The 7,823-nt window shown below is 32.4% G+C and overlaps 1 long non-coding RNA gene across 2 annotated transcripts in view; it reads left to right on the forward strand.

Moving 5' to 3' along the window:
* Positions 1 to 1,196, forward strand: part of LOC117286147 — an 18,071-nt gene extending 16,875 nt beyond the window's left edge. For both annotated transcript variants that reach the window (XR_004517279.1, XR_004517280.1), the window contains one exon: positions 634 to 1,196. This is a non-coding gene — a long non-coding RNA (uncharacterized LOC117286147). The remainder of the gene's footprint in view (positions 1 to 633) is intronic.
* The last annotated feature ends 6,627 nt before the right edge of the window (positions 1,197 to 7,823 follow it).

Genomic DNA, 7,823 nt, shown 5'->3' on the forward strand with positions numbered 1-7,823 from the left:
CATATATTGCTAGCTGCAGAATGGCCAAACATTTTAAATATTATTGACTGAGGCAGTTATGTACCTATATTTACTATACAGTATTTTCTCTGAAAAGTAATATTCTAAGTATTGCAGCAAATTTAATCTGCTCTTGAATGTCCAAGGAACATTAAACAAGGACTTAAGTAATTTTTAAATGAAATTGTAATAAAGTTAAATTTTAGAAGTTCTATAGGATTAAAGAATGAAGGATGAAACACAGTTCATAGCTTCTAAGAAACTTTTAATAATCTCCAAAATTCTATAAGTAAAAATAGATAAATGAACAGATGAATGCAATTTCAAAAACTTCTCCCCAAAACCAATTTTCATGTTCTAGAAGAGTATTTTGTTTTCATTTTTCAAGTGATAGAAATATTTTAATCCTAGGGGTATTATTTTTAGAGTATATGCAATTTCCTGTAAATACCATATGCCTAATAGATATTTGGTATATACAGCTGAACGTGTTAACCACCCCCACCAAAAAAAATGCTTGTTTGTATAGTTCTTTAGATCTCACTTATTTTGGGATAAAACTAAAATAACTAAAATAGCAGTGAATCTCTTTAAAAAAATACCTATTAGTCATTGACTCGATCTTGATTTCAGAGCTAAGACATCTGGACAGTCATGAGATACACTGATAAGTGGCATGGGTGTGAGAAGAAATGAGAAATATATCATCAGTCAATTACAGCATATTCAAGGAAGAGATGGAGATTGTGAGTAAACACGGAAGCCAGAGATCTAAGCAATACATATTATTTCCATATGTTGCTCAGAAGGATCAAACAAGTAAAAAGCAATACATGAACAATATACAAAATTATTCAGGAGTAGAGAGTTAAAGTAAACTGAAAACATGATTATAGGAATACATAACTTTGTTTTAAATTGCTTAGGATAATACTTCTAGCAATGCAAGTGCTATCTGTGTTTGAAGCAAAGTAGAATTCATTATTCAAGTCATTTCCAACAGAAAATATACAAGTGGAGTCAGAGGAGTCACAAGTGACTCGGTGAGTAGTTTGACTCATTTTATAGGAGACGATCGCATTGATTGCACTGAACTGACTAAACCTTGTGCGGTGACTTAATGCACCTCATAATGTGTAGTGTTCTTGTTCTTTTGGTTTGGTCTATCTTCTTCTAGGACTATTGTGTACCTTGTCTTGTCTCATAAAATTCAATCTAATAATTTTCTAGTTCTTGATTCTTGCTTTGTCATCAACATTTTGATTGCTTAACGGAATTTTCCACCTTGCTATGACGAAAGGATTCTACTTTTTACCTAGATTTTCAATCATTTCATTCCCTCTCTTCTTCAGTTAAAGTATACCCATACAAATGTGATTTTATGTCCAGATACATTATGCTCTTATATTTACAGTTATATGTAACATATTTTTCTCATACTTTAAGTGCTATTTTATCCATATTTTAAATTGATTATTAGACCAAACAGACTCATATATGGAAGAAGAGGATGACGATGAAGAAGAAAAACGAGTGCAAAACGCAATAAGGAAACTTGCAGCATCAAGGAAAATTTTTTATGAAATTTTAAAGGGGATAAAGTTTTTAAAACTATCCATTACACCATTCTTAAAATGCAATTTAAGAAATGGAGGAAGAATAAGAAAGAGTAGTAGTAATAGCTTGCTGAGATCCTTTAAAATACATAGAAAAATGAACTAAAAATTTGAATATGAAAAGCTGCTTATTTCAAAATGCATATTGAAAATAAAGTGTTGCAACTGTTTTTGTCAATGTAGATATTTCTCTAGCTCTGTGTATCAAAGGAAGCTAAATGACACTGGCTTTAAGTGTTGTTTAGAGGTACAAATACTGTGACAGCCACCCTGTACACTAACAAGAGCTCAAGAGTGCCACTGAATAAGCTACTAGAAAACGTTAAGCTATGGCCATTGTGTTTCTCTCTCTTTTTTTTCTCTTTATAACAAAATGTTTTGTATAGAAGCTGTCCACCTAGAAGTCAGAGTGAACTTCAAAAGAATTTTGTTGTTCTGTCAAACACTTTTTATGCAGTATAGTTATTGTTTTGAGTTGTTTATTCCACTATTAAATGGAACGTGTTAAGTGGAACTGAAGATAATACTGGAGATAATACTCTATGATATTGATTATCAACATAAGTCATTTTAAACTGGATCCGCCAATATGTTAAAAAGATTAGAGCAAAATAGAGAGAGAGAGAGAAATAAAGAGACAGAGACAAAAAGAAAGACAGGTAAAGAATAGAGAAAGAAAAATGGAGAGAAGTTTAGAAAGGAAACAATTTCTACAAATAAAATTTTTAAATGACACATTTAAATAGGGGGAAATATAAATAACTAGGTGGCACCCTAAATAAAATAGGCCCAAATTCTGCCAAAAAATAATAATTCTTAGTTTACACGTTATCCATTCCTGGTGGCCACATGAAACTCAATATACTTTTTAAACCTTCAGTAAGAAAACAGAGGATGTGCAATTTATTCTGCCTGTGGAAAGAGGAATTATAACTCATTATTTAGCAATTCACAATTAAGTAGTGTTCTTTCTTAAGAACAACTACACATTAAACCAAGGGAAACTTTATGGCAAATATTGATTTTATAATCTATCAATAACTTTCTTGAGAAAAATTTCGCAAAACAAATCTTAGTCATTTTGCGCCAGGACCAAAATTTGAGGAGATGAACAGATGTTATTCATGTGAAATGTACCTATTGATATTTTTCAAATTAGAAATTAAAACTAAAGAGTTGAAAAATACTTACTTCTAAAATAATCTTATTACATGCTAAGACTGAGTAATATTTAAAATAAACGATTTCCAAACAAAACAAAATGAATAGAATGTCATTGTTTTATGAGCTTTCAAATCTTATATAACATCTTGCTTAACACAAGACAATTGATTTCTCATATCTTTTTCTACATGCAATCTGTAGTAATATATCATTTTGGTTGATGTAAAGAAAATTCAATCTTGCATTCTTAATTAGAAATATAATCATCGATAGCACTGCCAAAATAACAAACGTTAATTTCTTAAAGTTTTTTTTTTAAATTTGAAATCTAATTAATTAGCAGATTCATTTTACTCTTGGAAATCCATCAATTTAGCTTAGATTTTGCCCACATCTTTTCCACATACATGATTTTTATATCATAAAATAGTGGATTTTGGGAGACATTTTTGATAATTTAGGCAGATCTTCAAAGTTTTGATTCACTTCATTATACAGTAGCAAAATGTCATATTTTTTCTATCCAATTTCACCAATAAAGTATTTGAGTATCTTGATAATTTGTAGTCCCCAGTGACTAACACAAATATTTCAAATTCTAATTTTCAATTGAAGTTCTAAATTTCCTCATTAAAAATATTTTAATTGTTGCTATTGGAGTTATAGGTCTTCATGCATTGTTGAGTAAACAGTATGAAAGGCCAAATATTCATATATACATAACCACAGGTTGTTAGATTTTTCATTGCCAAGTAAAACTGATTTTTCATTTAAGAGCATCTAGATTAGTTATTACCATATTCAATTGCATGAGCATTTTTCCTTGAGACAGCTCTCTACTTTAGTGCTTTACCTATATTTCTAATGTGGCACAGAAAATATAAAGACAAGTAATCAAATATTGAGTTGCAATAAAATTAGTAAAATTTATTTTCAAGGATAATCATAAGGAAATCAGATTTCTATAACAAATATGTGGAAATGAAGAAATACAATAATATTAGTATCATTTGGGGCTACTGCCTTGCTTTGAGCTAATTTGCCAACAAGTTTATTTATAATTGCTGTCAGAATTTTAGTGAAATTACCAACACAATAAAAAAAGCAAGTGCAGGTTGATATTAGCATGAGAATAACTTGGACCTTAAAGACATTCTGAAAAGATAGAACAACTCCTAGAAGTATACCAATCATCCCTTGATGCCCAATATCTTAGTGAAATTAAAATTCCAAAAAATATAGGTTTCAAAGGACAAATATGCAGTATCTTCAAGCACTTAGAAGGATGATAATCAGATTCATATTTTCTCTTTTTAACAAATTGTGAAGACTGTGCAGTGAGAAGAATAGGGCTAAAGTAAAAGCAACCATGCCTTTTCTTTGCCATTTAGTTAACGATAACACAAACTACACTGAGGCTGTTCTAAGAGTCTCTTTTCAGACTTTCCTTCATCTTCATCAATGCTGCAATCAATGTAGTTGTATAATATACACTTAATAAGTTTATTAACTAAAAACACTGATCATGTATTAATCTATATTTTATGATTTTTACATTGATTAATTTGTATTATGCATTTGTATTTTATATTAAGATGAATAGCTGAATAATTTGAGGTTTTGTCTTACAACTTTTCAACCATATGACCTTGTAAACTCATCATTTTAATTTCTCAGTATCTGTGTGGGTAAAGTAAGGATCTTGTGGATGTCACCATCATAAAGCTTGGTGAAGATTCTCATCTCACTTCCTTAACATGAGAATATCTTTATTATTAGATACTAATATATCTACTCCACTGACTACCAAAATCATCTTATGGCATTAGTTTGCTTTTATTTCCTAAATGTTTTTTTATAAAAAATTTAAAAACTGTGAAATAGTTCATTCTACTCATGCATCTCTCCTACCGTTATTTAAAAAGAAAAAAAAAAGAGAGAAGGGAGGGGGAGGAAAAGGGAGGGAGAAGACTCCTTTTAGGAGTTCAGATGGAATTTATTACAAGATTTACTATAAAAACAATGGAGAAGCTAAGTGAGTAAATGGGCTGAGAAAGCCACATACTGTTAATGACAGAAAATAGCTCTTACCTTTAACAATGAGAGAAAAAACAAAAGAAAGGAGATGGTTTTAAGAGAAACCACACGATCCAAGAAGTGCTCCTCTGGTGAGCAGCATTATGCTTTGACTACGGCAGGAAAAGGACTATAGTTGCTGTACTTCCCTAAGTAGTCTTATTTTAAGCAGTATTTCTGCCTAGCATTGTTCAATTACAAATATGTTCTTCTTATGAGGTGCTGCAAAAACATTTATGTGAGACCTTTCAATCACTTTGTTTTGAAAATGCTTATAAAAACACTTAGGGGCATCACAGTAAATTTCTAGAAAAGGCACATTATGGGGTGTGTAATGCCCACGTTTATTTTTTTAGGTATATTTCTATTGATGAATTGTTAATTTTATGGGTTTTATTACATTACACTATGTGTACTTAACAAGAAAATAAAATATCAATAAAATATTAAATTTGTAATATGTATTGAATTGTGTGGAATAAACATCAACTCTTTACCTGCTTATAAGATCTAAAAAGTAACAGTAGAAATAAATTCTTATGTGATCTACAGTGAAAATACAAACAATACTCTAACATGGAAATAATCTGTGCGTCAATTATCACACCTAAGCTAGTCTTCACACATGACAGTAGCATGTTCCATACACAAGTACCACTCACACTGACAGGACATGGGCTCAGCTTTCCTTTCCTGTTTCGTAGGCCATACTTGTCATCTCTCTTTTGTCTAGAGCTTACTATTATATTATATAATGTACCTCCCAGGAAAATGAAATATCAATAAAATAAAATAAAATACCAAATATGTAACAAGTGTATAAAATAAATATCAACATTTTCTACATAAACTATTTTTTTGCCTCCTAAATCTAAAAAAACAGCAACAGAAATAAATTCTTATCTGGACTACAATAAGAATACAAGCAAAACACTAGCAGGAAAATAGCATTTACTTCAATTATCATACCTAAGGCAGCTTTCCCACACAAAAATAGCATGTTCCATATGTAACTTCCATTTATACTGATAGGACACGTGTTTTGCTTTCCCCTCTTCTCTGTAGGATATATTTAACACCTTGCTGGTCTTCCTGTTTTTGTAGGAGGTTCTTGTGTTGTTTTCACCTGTCTCTTCACCAGTCTTCTCCAAAACTCTTCTCAGAGTTTTTCGGACAGATACATGTTGTTCTTCCTCTGTTGTAATTGATCCTTTATCAATTTCAGTTCCAATCCTCTAAGAAAATTTCTATGTGATATTTTGTGCTTGTTATTTTCTTTGTAAACTAGGAAATGATATGTGCCTGACATGTTTAGGCTCCAGTAAAACACAACCATTGACCAATGCTTCATGTTTCGTGTTTCAAATAACATCATAGTTACTGGATAACTCAACAACAACATCTACTCTGCCCTTTCTTTTGATGTAAAACATTACTATTTCTGTCTTCATTTGTGTTGAGGATTCACTATCAACATTTTTTGTTTGGTTGGTTGGATTTCTGAGACAGGGTTTCACAATGTAGACAAGGCTGGCTGACTTTGAACTTACAGGGTCCTCCTTCCTTAGCACCCCTCAAGTGCTGGTATTACAGCCATGCACCACCATGCCTGGCTTCACTATCAATCTTATCATCGTGTTGTAAAATTGACAATATCAATGTTACTTCGTCTGTCTTCAATATAATGTAGTCCAGGCTAACCTAGAACTCACTGTGTAGCACAGGCAGACATTGAACTCATACCCCATCCCACCAAGTGATGGGACTATGGACATGTACCATCAAGCCTTGCTTCTCTATCAATTATCATTATGGTGTAATGTTGATAACTTTAATTCTACTTTGTTTTTCTTCACCATGTGCGAGGCCAATGTTATATCTTTGTGAAATCCAAAGATTGTACTATGCTTTTCTCTGTAGCAAACTTGAAACATTGTTTTTTTCTTTTCAGGGATCTCTGCTTTGTTTCAGCAAGTAGTTCCTGTGTTGGTCAATTATTAGAAATTTAATATCAGTACATAACTCACAAACCAATTATCGATTAGGCATTAGGGATACCATCGGTATAATGTAAGCCCAAAGTTTCCCCTCTAGCCTCTCCTTTCCCCAAAAGCCCTGATAAGTTTCTGCTCTCTAAGCTGACAAGTTTCCCCTTCCCCCAAAACCATGATATGCTTCTGTTTCCTGTGCTGACTTAGGTGTCGCCTTCCTCAGCAAGTCCCTCTGTCAACTCAACATGTCCCTCTCTCAAACCCTATGGAACACCTTCACCTCCTGACCCAACCCTGACCTATCACCACTCGACAGCCAACCCTTCTCTTTCTTCTAAGTCCCTCTACCATAAAAGGGCCACCTAACATCTCACACTGCTTCTGCTTCGGCTTCTGCTGCTTTGCCAAGAATAAAAGGCTTTGCCGTCATCTGGTTGACTTGTTGAGCGGTGTCGATAGCTTAATAGTTGAAAATGGGTGCAACAAGTCTGTTCACAATGTCATACAGTTTATTACTACCTCAGCAGAGACCTGGTTTCTGAATTTCAGGATAAATTTCTAAATTCAAGGTGTAAAATGTCTTCACATCAACCAAGTCACATATTTTAGACAACATTTGGAAGGTTTATTTGGCATATATTGCTGAAACCTTCAACCACCATGAAATGATGCAAGTTCTTTGTCCATTGTTATATATTCAAATGGATCATAAATTGCTATTGCTTGACAGTTCAAAACAAATCTTTCAAAATATGGACACATAGCAATAAAATTGTCCTTTTTTTCTTTCTTGGTGGGTCTTTTTGTCATTAAAATGTAGGCAATTTTGAAAGAAACCAAATATCTTGAGTGCCATCATTGTTCTAAAAGTCTCAATGCCACATCTGTCACTTTTGCATAAGTCTTTTAGATCCTGACAATTAAAATGATGAAGTTCTGTTATGAAGGCTTTTAGTTCAGATAGTGAGAAATCCTG

Source organism: Fukomys damarensis, unplaced genomic scaffold (genome assembly GCF_012274545.1).
Source record: "Fukomys damarensis isolate Sample0158 unplaced genomic scaffold, DMR_v1.0_HiC HiC_scaffold_15, whole genome shotgun sequence".
Lineage (NCBI taxonomy): Eukaryota > Metazoa > Chordata > Mammalia > Rodentia > Bathyergidae > Fukomys > Fukomys damarensis.